We start from the raw sequence: 14888 nt of genomic DNA on the forward strand, positions 1-14888 counted from the left end.
CGTGGAATTGTGTAGATCCCCCCAATACGTGGTCAATTATATTTAACTTCCTTTTATACTTACATACCTTGAAGAAGTCTCTGGAACCTGTAACAAAAAATAATTAATAAAAAATTATAATAATATTATTAAATAAAACTAAAAACTATGAAAATTTTGAGTCTTCAATGACAAATTTAAAAATAATATATCCTTCAAAAGAATCAAAACTACAAGACAACTTTTTTCAGACATTGTAAACTTTATATAAAAAGAAATAATTCAGATTGACAAAGCTTGTCAATTTTAAACAGTCTTCTATTTAATTGACGCGTATAATTACTAAGTAATTAGTGTAATTTAGACAATTATCAAATATAGGTCGCAATAACATCTAATTAGAAGTTACCTTCCCTGTGATTGCATTTAATTGTCATTAATATTTTAACAAGGCAAAGTAAAGATAAATTCAGTTTTGCAGTTTACAATTTATCAATTTTAAATTAATTTCACTTTTTTGCATATTCAATAAAAACTAAATGGAAAAATTAAGTAGAAATTTCGATTTTTTTTAAATACTAAATTATTGTACTCTATTTGAAAACAAAGTTATAAACAAATTTAATAGATTCAATGGAAACAGAAACTATCACACAATCACTTTGAACAATCTTTACGTTATGAAACAGAATTTCAAAAGTTAATACAAAATTTTAAAAAATATTTGAATTTAAAAAAGTATATTTAAAAATTAAAAAAATTATTAAAAAATCTATACAAAATTATTTAAAAATTATTTCCCTAAAGCATTGTTTGCAGTATTTTAATATTACTACAGTGGAACCTCGATTATCCGAACTAACCTAGGCAAAGACGGGTTCGGATAATCGAAAGTTCGGATAATAGAGATTTTAATTTTTTTAATATAATTAAAGTAAAAAATCGACAGTTGAATTATATATATTTCATTTAATCCACTTTTTTAAATATACATAAGTATATATACGTAAATATATATTAATTCATAATAATATATTAATAAAACATAGAATTCAGAATTTTTTAAGATTTTTCTGGCATAAATTTCGTTATTTTCCTTTGAAAGATTCGGGAGGCCAAAAAAGGTTCGGATAATAGAAGTTCGGATAAAATGATTTTCGGTTCGGATAATAGAGGGTTCGGATAACAGAGGTTCTGATAATCGACGTCCCACTGTATTCATACATTTTTTTAAATTTTCAAAAGTGCAAAATTAGTTTTTAATAATTTTTACAAGCAAAAAAGAATTCCGATTATTTATCGATAATTTACAATAAAAAAATATATTTTATATTTAGCTTTGGACCAATTTTCCGTACGTACGTATTATAACAATAATAATGAAAGTGTAATAAAATTATTGAATTATCCGTATTTTTTACATTTCAAGTGTCACTTTCAATCGTGTTTGTATCTTGTTTCAGAGAAAACAGTGTGTTTATTTGATTATAATAATTATAATAGGGGAAACATTATCATATATTATAATAAATGGAATTAAATTAAGAAAAAAAAATTATGGCATGAAAAGCGCGAAAACGATTTTACGTGATTATAAATAATCTGATTTTAGTACAGTTTTTAAAATCTAGTTCCGTATCGATTGTGCTAATTAGCAGCCCAGCGTTGTACGAGTTTTTTTTTTTATTAAACTGATTGTTATCGCATTTTTTTCACGTCAAGGAACAAAAGCTACAAATACCGATCTTTGTCAAAATGAATAAAATGAAAAATGGGTCGTCGCGTGTACACGAAAAAGATGTACGACCTTCAGTCAGGGTCAATTTATAAATTATTACTTGGCTAAATAAGTTACACAAAAAAGGAAAAAAATTCAATCATCAGTTACAAAAAAAGTATATTCATAAAAGCAGACAAAAATAAATTTTATTTTTAGCGGGAAAAATTTATAATTAATAATTAATAATCTGCACACCACATTTTGTACACTGTATTGAAGCATTAATAAATTATTATTTATCCAATTATCCATTCAGTTATCAAAAATTCTCGCATTAATGTGTATTTTAACAAAAATAAACAAAATATGAGAAATGTGGAGTTACTAAACTTTGGAATTAATTTTATATATTCGAGTTTTTATAAATTATAAATCGAATTCAAAAAGTACAGAAACAAATTTTCATCAATAATTTTAAAAACAAATTTCAAAAACTATAAAAACCGTAAAGGTCATTTTTCCAATGATTACCTATGGGAAAATGACTCTTACGGTTCCCCTTTTCGCAATTCAGGATTCAATTATTATTTTATTCAAATACACAACTCTAAAGAAAAATCAAGTTGAATTAAAAATCTTTAAAATATTAAATTACAATTACTACAATTACAATTATTTTCTTCAAAATAATACACATAAAACTAAAAGAAAGAATTGCGTTTAAACATAAAAAATAAAATTCAAAACACTTAACATTAAATATTTAAATTTCAAACTACGGGGTTAAAACTTAGTTAACTTCGCATCCAGCTCGTGCCTTTATTATATTTGCAAATTTATGAAAATTTCTGCTCTATTCAACGTAGAAACTTATCCGTAAGCTACAGAAAACTTTGCAATGGGCCCATTATATCCCGCGTGGAATGTTTTTGAGTACATTTTTATATAGTGTTTTAATATAAATGCGCAAATTAATTAATGAAACAAAAAAAATGAAACAAAAAAAGGAGGAAAAAAAGCTTTCGATATTCACTATTCATAATAAGCAATCAGTTATGTACAGGGAAAATGAGAACTGATTTAAAAAAAAATAAGTAAAAAAAATGATGATGAAGATGATGATGATGATGAAAAAATGTGTGTGAGAGAGTGAAATTGCAACAATTTTTGCTATCGTTTATTACATTGTCGTTGAGCCAATAGTTTATAAACATATCATAGATTTTAAGTGACCTTCGTCGAAAATCAATTTTTTTATTGATCATTCGTCTTGAGTTTTAACAAAAAGAGCAAAGGTTCGAAATATTTTAAGTTTTTCTTTGTAAATATGGTAAAAATTACTTTATTGTTTTTCTGTGAATATTTTATTGTTATTATTATATAATTATAATATTATAATAATTTATTGCTATTATTTATTATTAATATTATTATTGTTATTATTTATTATTAATATTATTCATATTATTATTGTTATTATTTTTATTGTTACCAGAAAAAAAAGTTAAATTTAAAATACTATTGCAGTCAAATTTAAATTGCTTGTACTTTATACCAATTCCTATTGCAAATTTTACTATACTTTCGAAGTAAATTTTACTATTATTCTATATTTTTTATTTTATTCTATTTTCAAAGTAAATTTTAATATTTTTCTATATTTTTCGATGGTGGAAATTGGTAACATTTACTTCCAAAATAGTAAAAGTTGACATCAGAAATGCAAAAATCCCAAACATTTTAAGCTTTACTTTGTAAATAGAAAAAATTACTTTATCGTTTTTATTGTTTATAACATTAGTTATTTAATATAAACGAACCATTATTTTTTTATTGTAAACAAAACATTTGTTATTAATTTTTTTTTTTTTTTTTTTTTTTTTTTAAAGCACGAATAAAAGGTTTCTTTTTCGTATTAATTTTAATATATTTTTAATACATTACTGAATTCAAAATTGTGTAACTGACATTAATCTAAAAAAAATAAATAGAGAAAAAAGAAAAACTTTTGAACAATGGCCTATTCCAGGTAAAACGTAAAATCGAAAAAGTTTATTTCGCCTTTGGCGAGGAGTTTTGCTTGTCTGCGGCGAAAATTAATTAATCACTTTGAAAGCGTGCGCAACTTGATTTCCCAGAGGATTGACACAAAAAGATCGATTCTTGACGAAGGTGAGAAAAAAAATAATATCAAATACTTTGCTTTCGACAAATTCTAAAAACAAACGGAATCACACAAAAAAATGTCTTTTCTTTGGTCAAACTAAAAAGAAATTTAAAATTTCCCCTGGACTCTTCATCATAAAAATAATTTTTTCTACAAAATTTTTTAAGAGTTTAAATAAAATTTAAACCAAACGAATGAAAATAATGACCAATAAACAATTTTTTTTTTGCAAACAGTAATTATTTTATTAATTAATTGTTAAGAATAATTATTTTTAAAAATTAAAGAAAAATGAATAATGAAATTAATAATGAAATTATATTCCCGATAAAATTTTAGTATTAAAAAGCTAAAAGAGTTTCAGGAAAAAATCCAAATTATACTCTATAAAATTATAAAGTCTTCAATTGAAGGGAAATGTTACTTTTTTAAAAAAAAAATTCAAATTTTTCCCAATGTAAAATCGTCAGTAAAAAAAACTATATATATATAGACACGAAGTAATCGTGCTTTCCTCTTATCAGAAATCCATCCATCTTTTGAATTCGATTATTGATCCACGTAATCAAACCATTTTACCCTCATTTTTCAAAAGAGATTACGAAATCCGGATTCGAATTGCCAATCAGTTTTTGCCTACAAGTATTATTGACAAATCCCCACAACCTTTTTTTGAAATTTAAATAGACGTAACCAAAGTATTTGATATTATTTTTATATATCAACATATAGATAGTTAATAATAATATATAAATGTATAATTCTATACATAAATATAAATTTAAGGAATTATAAAAAAAACATATAAATATCTGTATAAAGTTATAAATTTTTAAGTTAATTTTTAATGTAATTTTTAAGACTAATTAAAATTGCCATATTGGAGAAAACGATGCATATCAGAAAATTGCCTCTAAATATACGAAAAAGAGAGAGAAGATTTGATATTTACAAATCAGTCGCGTTGATTAAGGAAGAAAAAATTGGGGGAAAAGCTGATTGACGAAATGAAATGTCTCAAATATTGACAAACTAACGATGAAACTCGCTAATTGAAAGTGTCCACTTATCGTGCAATTTAGATAAAAAAGGGGGGGAGGGATAAAATTACTGACCATTAAAAATTTTTACATCTCATTTAAAAAAATTTTTTTTTCTTAGCTTTAATAGACGAAAGACTAAAAAAATGTGACTTTTCAACAATTTATTTTTACAGGTAAAAAAATGTAAAAAATTTTTTTCAATACTTTTTACTTTATTATTAATTTATACTTTTACTATTAAGTAAACATTATTTTCTAAAATTCTAAAATTTATTCTAGAATTAGTAAAAAATTATAGATTTTTTATTAAATATTTTCAAAATTCAATTGTTTTCAAAATTTGCAATTATAACTCTTCGAAATTTGATTTTCAAAAGTTTCAATTAAATACATAAAGAAATAAATTATTAAAAATGTTTACAAAGTTTAATAATAATTTTTAAAAATTAAATTTTTTAACAATTATATTACATTAATTTTTTTTAAATTGCTTCAGTTTTTGAAAAGATATAATTGAAAATATTGAAACAAATTGAATTTCAAAAAAGTTTAAAGAAAAAAACTTTAAGAATTATTTTTTCAAAAAATATTTATTAAAACTATTTTTTGAAGGTAATTTTCATTCATTTTTATTTTCAAATTTACATTTTTAACTTTGTTATTAAAATTTTTCAGAATTCAGTGAATTTCAATATCAGAAATTTACATTCAAAATAAGTGACTTTTAACAAATTATAAAGAATCAATTTTTAGAATTACGTTTTTAAAAAATATTTTAAATCAATTTTTTGAAGCAATTTTTCATTAATTTTCATTTTCAAATTTACATTTTCAAAATTTTCATTAAAACTATTTAAAGTTCAATTATTTCTGCTGAATTTTCAATTAAAATTCTTCAAAAATTGATTTACAAAAGTTTTAACGACATACAGATGAAAAAAAAATTAATTATCAATAAAATTTTACGAAATTTTAAAATAATTTCAAAATACTATATTTTAAAAAAAATTAATTTAACTTTTGGTAGATATTTCAGTTTTCGAAAACATGAAATTCAAAATATTGAAAATAATTGAATTTTAAAAAATTATACATAACGAAATTGTAAGAATTATTTTTCAAAAAATATTTTAATATAATTGTTTGAAGATAATTTCCAGTAAATATCATAAATTCAAATTTCTCATGACAACTTTTTAGAATTCAATTACTTTTGCTAAATTTACAAATAAAATTCTTCAAAAATTGATTTTCAAAAGTTTCAACGACATGCAAATGAAAAAAATGAATTATTAACAATAAAATTTTACGAAATTTGAAAATAATTTGAAAATACTATATTTTTTAAAAAATTTTAATTCAATTTTTTTAGATATTTCAATTTTTGAGAACATGGAATTGAAAATATTGAAATTAATTGAATTTGAAAAGAAATAAAACGCTTTTTTAAAAAATAAATCAAAAAAAGTCGCATTTTTTGAAAGTAAATAGAAAAAAAACTCGCCTTTATTTAAATTAATAGTCATAAAATGAGTTTCATCGGAAGTTTGTTTGATCCAATCAAACATTTTTATTTGAGAGGATTAAGAATAAAAAAAAACTATGATAAAATAGTTCAAATACAGTACATATCACTAGTCTTAAATAATTGAGATAAAAATTCAATCGCAATGTAAATGATACATTACATATTTATAATATATAAAAATACTAAAAATAAGTTTTATTAAAAATGACTATTATATATATTATACCAAAAAAAAGGAAATGAGGTGCAAAAAAAAAGAAAGAGGACATATCGACAAAAAAAATCCATACAGTATTTTAAAATATAGTTATTATATATTATATATTATATAGGGAATTATATATAGAGCATATTAAAAATTACGAACCGTCTAGTATCTTATATTATGTTACGTTTTTCAAGATTTATGTGTGCGCAAACGTATTTCTTATGATAATAAAATATATTTATAGAAATGTGCGTTTAAAAAAAAAATACCGAATCTTTTGAGAAACTTTTTTCTTTACAAAAAAAAAAACGCATTTTTTCGCTACGATCAGCGTTGAGAAAAAAAAATTAAAATTTTTAAAAACTAAAACTCTGAAAATTCGTTACGAAAATCGAATCGAGAGTTTAAAAAAAAAGTTTGTTATACTTTTGTAGAATCGAATATAGTAATTATAGGAAAGTTTGCTTTTCAATCTTGTTCTAAAAGCTCTAGATATTTTTCAAGACTCTTTCCCTAATGCGTTTCGATTTTCAGAATTTATGGATCTATTTGTTTAACTGCATATATGATCAAAAAAAAAAAAATAATAAAAAATTTCATCGCTGTTGTCTGTTGTTCACGTTTAGATGTAATTTTTACCTATCTTATAAGAAAATCCTTAAAGATTAATTTTTTTCCAAGTTTTTTATTATTATTAATATTAACAATTTTAATAATTTCTCGAAATTATTACTACGATCAAAATATACACTTATGGATTTTTTCCAGTAATTTCTATTAATATTAATATTATTAATAATAATATTATTAATAATTAATATTATTAATAATTAATATTATTATTATCAATTAATATTAATATTATTATTAATTTTTTATTGAACTTATGGATTTATTATTATAAAGCATTAAAAAAATTAATAACAAAATTTACCTATTATTTAGTAATTAAATAATTAAAATAAATTAGTTCGGACATATTTTTTCCATGAGTGATAGAAATAACTTTTCATAAAAACCGAAACTTAATTTCAATTTTAATTTTTATAGAAAAAAACTTTCTCCCTACACTTATTTTATATTTCCTGTATTTTTAGGAGAAAAAAAAATTTAGTGACTGAGATTAGATTGAAAAAAATTGATTTTTAAGGAATGAAATATCCGTCGCGCTGCGGGTTATGTGAATTGCCGAAAATCTCAAGATTCGAAGAGTAGAAAAACCCGAGGAAATTCTCTACCTTTAAAAAGTATTTGAAAGATTCAATTTTGTGGAGGTTCAAACTTTGCCTGAACAGAGAGAGAGGTGCGAGAAAAATCTTTTCGAGAATCATAAAATCTTTTCACGTAAGAAATTTAAAGTAGATTTTTCCCTCAAAAGAATGGATTTACACCTTTTAGGCATATCAAAAACAATTGTTTAATATTCACTCAATTTTTTTGTACCCCTCTTGTAAATAATTTAGAGGGGAAAAATACTTTCAAATGCGATGGGAATGTAAAAAATTTAAAAAATACGAAAATTGAATAACAAAACAAATTTTTTGTTTCATTTTTTTAGTCGAAATTTGAAATTTTTGTTAATTTTTTAAAAAATTTTCAAATATTGAGATTTTCGTGCAATCATATTATTCGAAAACTATTAATAAATATGGGTATAGTTGTTGCCTATATATAAAATGAAAAAAAACCTCATCTTTTCAAAAAATAAAACTTGCAGATATTTACTAAATGTATTTCGTAATAATCCTAAGAAACATAATAAAATCAATGCCAAGCGTACCATAAAATTTTCCAAAGAATATCGAAAAAAAAAATTAAATCAAAAAATAGTTAATGAAAAGAGAATATAAATTCTTATGCAAATTTTCACATTTGAAAATTTGTTTTTCAATTGATTTTCATTTCTTATATAAGCAGGAAAATAAATTTTAATTGAAAATTATACACGTTATAAAATTATTTGAAAAGTAGACTTTAATTATATTGTCAACTCCCTTTCATAATTTAATAAACAAAATAAGATTTTTTTTTTCATGTTTCGAGATTAAATGGTTTATTCAAAAGTATTCTGAGAAAGCAAAATTTATTTTTTACAATGAAAATTCGAAAAAAAAATTAAAAATAATATAATTAAAGTATAATTTTTACCGATGTTTAGTTTTTATTAATATTAATAAAAATTAATAATAATCGAGTAATAATAATAATAATATTATTATCTCAAATTTTAACTGAAATTCATTTTTAAATCAATTTTTCTTAAAAAAAATTTAATAGAATTCACTTATTTAAATAAAAAAATAAATAATTTATTGAATAATTCAATGAATTCTCGCGAAGAATTTTGTTAAAATTTTTAAAGCAATTGAATTTTATTAAAATTGTAGTGAAAATAATTAAATTCCCGAGAAGAATTTTATTATTTATAAAAATAATTGAAGAATTTTATAGATATATTTTGAAAATAATTAAATTCTTTAGAAAAATTCAATTAAAGTTGTTTCGAAAATAATTCAATTTTTGTAAAGAATTTCATTAAAATTAAATATATTTAAAATAATTGAATTCATCAGAAGAATTTTATTATTTTTTGAAAATAATTGAATTCTTTCAATTTTTTTGACGAATATATTTAAAAATTTCATTGAAAGTAATTTAATTTTCATATAGAATTTTTTAAAAATATTTCGAGAATAACTGAATTAGTTTTAGAGAATTTCAAATTCTTGATGAAATTGAATTTTATGGAAATTTTTGAAAATAATTAAATTCTTTCGTGTAATTTTATTTAAATTTGATTAAAAATAATTTATTTAGGAATTAAAAATAATTTAATTCCTGCAAAGAATTTTAGTACTTTTTATAAAAATAGTTGAATTATTTCGAAGAAATTATTAAAATTTTTGGAAATAATTGAATTTTATGGAAATATTGAAAAATATTTGAATTCTTCCGAGGAATTAAATTAAAATTGTTTTGAAAATCGGTTGCATTCCTGCAAAGAATTTTACTATTTATAAAAATAATTGAATTCTTTCGTGAAATTTTATTCTAATTTTGTTAAAAATAATTGAATTTTGGCAAAAAATTTTACTATATTTATAAAAATAATTGAATTCTTTCGTGAAATTTTATTAAAATTTTGTTAAAAATAATTGAATTTTTGCAAACAATTTTACTATTTATAAAAATAATTGAATTCATGTGAAATTTTTATTATTTTATAAAAGTAATTAAATGTTTGCAACGAATTTTATTAAAATTTTTTAAAATAATTGAATTCTTTTGGAAAATTTTATTAAAATAGTAGATATTGAAAATCATTAAACTGAGGAAAATTTTTGAAAATAATTGAAATTTTGCCAAGAATTTTATTAAAATTTTTCGAAAATAATTGAAATTCGGGGAAGAATTTTATTATTATCATTATCCTTTTTCCATCAAATTCCGGATCTTTTTTTAAAAAAAACAATAATAATTTTACTAAAAATGAATAATAATATTAATTACCAAAGAAGAAAATAAAATAAATATGGTACGCAAGTCATTGAGAAATCTATATTAATAACGATAAATCCGTCGCTCGATTTACACAAACACTTTAGAACAAACGATTTTCAAATTTTTTTTTTTTAGAAAAAACATGTTTTTAATTTTTTTTAAAATTTTACTATTTGTTGGAGAAAAAGAAACCCCTTCGAAATATATTATAGCGTATATTTACACACGCAAAGCGTAAATAGAGTTTTAACCTGTTACTAAGAAAACGTTTATTCATCTTCCAAAAAGAAGAGTGAAAGAGTTGAGGGAGTGTGAAAGAAAGCAAAAATTTGCGCTAAACTCGTGTACAATTTTCGCCCACTCAGAAAATAAAGTTCTATATTATACGTGAGTGTAGTTCAAAGTATCAGAGGCTGCACTAACAGGAAATCGATTTCATATTATTACGCTGTACCAATCACGTTGAAATGCACTCGGAAAATTTTTATATATATATAAAATATATAAATTTTCTGTTTTTAAATATTTTCATTTATTTCAAAAGAATATACAACTTTTCGTTTTCTATATTTTTCTTTGAATTTATACAACAAATGAAATTTATTTATATTGATTTCTTCTACACTACTACTACTACTACTATACCACTGCTATATATTCTTTTAAACTTAAATTGATCTCTATTTTTATTTGCTCATTGAAGCGACTGACCATTGAACTGAGTTGATAGATTATTAACCATTCATGGAAAATAATATGTAATATAAAATCTAATTAGGAATTAAAAAATTTTTTATTTTAAATAAAATGATAATTTTATTACAAAATTATTTTATTATACTAAACGAAATTTATTAAAAAATTTCTTAAAGAATTGAATTCCAGTGAAGAATTTTATTTGTGAAAATAATTGAATTCAGGAGAAGAATATTATTTATGAAAATAATTAATTTCTTGTGAAGAATTTTATTTTCAAATTTTTTGAAATAGGTAGTAATTGAATTTCTCAGGAATTTTTAAAACTTTTTCAAAAATAAAAAAAATTAAATTCCATCGAGAAATTTCATTAAAATATTCAAAATAATTGAATACAGTTTTTTTAAGAATATCAAATTGAGACAAAAAAAAATTGTTGCTTCGCAACAATATCTACGATATTACAAAAAAAATGAACAATAAAAAAAGAAATCGATTTACAAAAACTAATAATTTTGTATTCCGAGTGCATTTTGTAATTTTGATTGAACGGAATAAATTAAAACCACCCAAATAGTGATTATAAAAAAAGAAAACCAAAATACTTTCTCATGAGATGAGAGAATCTATATAAATATATGTTTAACAAGTAGTACAGCAAAAAAGCGATATTATGTACACCCGTCAACGACGAAGACGCGATGATATGATTATACGATTACGCGCACTTATAACGATAGTTTTTAATCTTTTTATACGTTTATATGCAGTTAAATGACTCACATAATCAATGTTGTGGCATTATCTGATTGTAATGCGAACCTTGTTAGAGAAATACGTACTTGAATTAATCCAGTTATTTCATCAGCTAATTAAATAAACCTTCGAAAATTCGCTCTGTGCACTGTCGACGCGTTGGTTGAAGCAATCAATCGATTTACATTAATGGATTATTCTCCATTCAGTCAAAATGCCCGTAGGAGAAAAGACGACGTGATTTTGCATAATTATTAACTGATTATTAAAGTATTTTAAAATTTCAAACAAAAAAAATTGAATAAAAGAGAAAGAAAGAAATAAATTAAAAGAATTATAAATGCTTCCACCAAACAAGTGCGACAGTGATATATAAAAGAGAAAAGATTTTTATTGTTATATTGAGAATATTGTTCGATTGTCTTCAAATAAATTATGTATGTTAGAAAAAAAACGTGTCCGAAGGAATTTCAATCTAGATTAATTGTGAACGAAGCTTTCCTGTCGATAATGAAAATAATAAAAAATAAAAAAAAAATCAAATTATCTCTTGTCTTTTATTTCATATTTAGCAGATGTTACAAATGCCTTGAATAATATCAATTGTTAATAAAAATTGACAGCAGACAAACTTTAACTTTAACTTTAACTATAAATTTAAATTTTCTAAGATTTTAATTTTGAACCCTTTTCAAAATTCAATAATTTCTAAAAATTCACGCTATAATGCTTTTAATATTCAAATTATAATTTAAAATTTTAAATAAAATTCACCATTTAAATCAATTTTTATTAGAAAATTTTTCGAGAATTCAATTATTTAAAAACAAAACAAAATAATTTATTAAATAATTGAATATTTCTTAAAATTGAATTTTTATGAAAAAATTTTTAAAAATACATAATTGAATTCTTTCGTCGAATTTAAGAAAAATTTAAGAATAAATGCAATTTTCTATCATTTTATTTAAAATTGTATAAAAAATAATTGAAATTCTGCTGTAAGCTTTTGTTATTTATGAAAATAATATTGAATTTTTGCAACGAATTTTATTAAAAATTTTTTTAAAGAATTGAATTCCTGTGAAGAATTTTATTTGTGAAAATAATGGAATCCGAGAGAGAAATATTATTATTTATGAAAATAATTAATTTCTTGTGAAGAATTTTATTCAAATTTTTTTAAAATAATAATTAAAATTCTCAGAATTTTTTAAAAACTTTTAAAAAAAAATAAATAAATTCCATTCAGAAATTTCATTGAAAAATTAAAAATAATTGAAATCTGACGAAGAATTTTATTAAATTTTTTTTTAAATAATTGAATTCCTGTGTAAAATATGTTTATTTTTAAAAATAATTGAATTCTTAGGAAAAATTTTATTAAAATTTCTTAAATAATTGAATTGCTTCGAAGAATTTTATTTTTTACGAAAATAATTAAATTGTTTCGAAAATTTTTAGAAACAATTTTGACATTAATTAAATTTCAACGAAGAATGTTATATTTTTCGAAAATAATTGTATTCTATGATCAATTTTATTATAATTTTTGAAATTTATAAAGCATTTCATCACAATTTTTTTAAATAATTGAATTCTCGAGAAAAATTTTATTATTTATGAAAATAATTGATTTCTTGGGAAGAATTTTATTCAAATTTTTTTAAATAATTGAATTTTACAGAATTTTTAAAATCTTTTTGAAAAAGAAATTAAATTCCATCGAGAAATTTCATTAAAAAATTGAAAATAATTGAAATCTGACGAAGAATTCTTTTAATTTTTTTTAAATAATTGAATTCCTGTGTAAAATCTTTATTTTTGAAAAGAATTGAATTGTTTTTAAAATTAAAAATTCGCTTTTTATCTAGTGCCATAAAATGAAATTTGCGCCAGGATAAAAATGATGAGAAATTTCTCGAAAAAGATGGCGGATATCTGGTTGTTTCACGAGCAGAGCTGGGAACTTATTGTCAAAATCTCTCGTTCTTATATTTTTACTTTCGATAATATTATCATAATTTGTATTATTTACTAATAATACTAACTATTTATAATTACTAATGATATTTGTAATTAAAATATATTAATAACAATAAATAAAGTTTGTAAATAGAATAATAGATTATTTAATGAAAAAGCTAAATTAGCGATAATATTATATTATTATAATTGTAACAATTACTACAATAATAATTATTAATATTTTTTTATAATTATTCACCTTTTGTATGTTTCATGAATTGAATAATAATTTACCTTCTTAATTTCCTTCCTATTACTTTGAATTTCCTTGATATGGTCTTTCTTATTCCTTTGAATGATTTCTTGCTTCACACTTAGACACCTGAAAAGAAAAAAACAACATAAAAAATTAAACAAAAAAATTTTTCTAAATTGAATGAAAATCATAAATAAAAATCCATTGTATATTATTTTATATAAATTTTTTTTTGAAAAATTTTTTATTGAAAAACTTTGTTTTCAAGTTTGTCAAAATATAGAATCAAAATTATTCATTCAATGTTAAATCAAAAATTTATTTCTTGCCAGGAAAATTATTTCCTCTCATTCTACAAAAATATTTAAGTTTTTTCGATAGTCAATGAATTTTTTATTTTAATTTACAGAATTAATAATCCATACGCTTTTGATTTTTATTAATTACTTTTACAATTGATTCAAAAATTTTGTTAATTAGGTATTATTTTTATTTGTCAGCAAAAACATTTACGTAATTTCTTTTAATTTTTAAAGAATTTTAAAAAAAGAAATCTAGGAAATTCCTTTTTAATTCTTCGCCTTTTAAACACGAAAATAATTATTTAATTTAATATCAATAATTAAATGCGTTTTAATTGAATAATTAAACAATAATAAATAAATGATAAATAGAAAAAAAATAATTAAATAAATTTAATGATTATTATGAGCAAAATTAAATAAAACATCTATTGTCATACGAAAGTTTTAAACCTGTCGAAAAATATGCAAAATATTTTTGATAAATTTGTCTTTCAGGTTTTATTCAGAGATGCAATTGAAAAACGAATATTATTACTTTTATTGACATTTCGAATAATTATTAATTTTAGTGAAAAATTCTATTGAATATCGCGAGTCAAAAACTCAAAATTCGTATGCGAAAATTGTAAAAAAAATTTTGAGGTTATGTCGAGTGGTAAAAATTCCGAATTTTAGCGAAATATACAAAATATATTATAAATGTTATCAAAACGTTCTATATTTGACAAAAAATGTCCGATTAATATAACCAATACACTAAA

At 21.0% G+C, this 14888-nt stretch overlaps 1 long non-coding RNA gene across 1 annotated transcript in view; it reads right to left on the minus strand.

Moving 5' to 3' along the window:
• The window catches only part of LOC122506510, a 128867-nt gene that overhangs the window by 68031 nt on the left and 45948 nt on the right, over positions 1-14888 (minus strand). Inside the window, exons 3-4 of the long non-coding RNA XR_006302008.1 lie at positions 13861-13948; positions 68-87 (exon numbers count right to left, since the gene is read on the minus strand). This is a non-coding gene — a long non-coding RNA (uncharacterized LOC122506510). The remainder of the gene's footprint in view (positions 1-67; positions 88-13860; positions 13949-14888) is intronic.

The sequence above is a fragment of the Leptopilina heterotoma genome, unplaced genomic scaffold (genome assembly GCF_015476425.1).
Source record: "Leptopilina heterotoma isolate Lh14 unplaced genomic scaffold, ASM1547642v1 Lhet_42, whole genome shotgun sequence".
NCBI classification, from domain to species: Eukaryota; Metazoa; Arthropoda; class Insecta; order Hymenoptera; family Figitidae; genus Leptopilina; species Leptopilina heterotoma.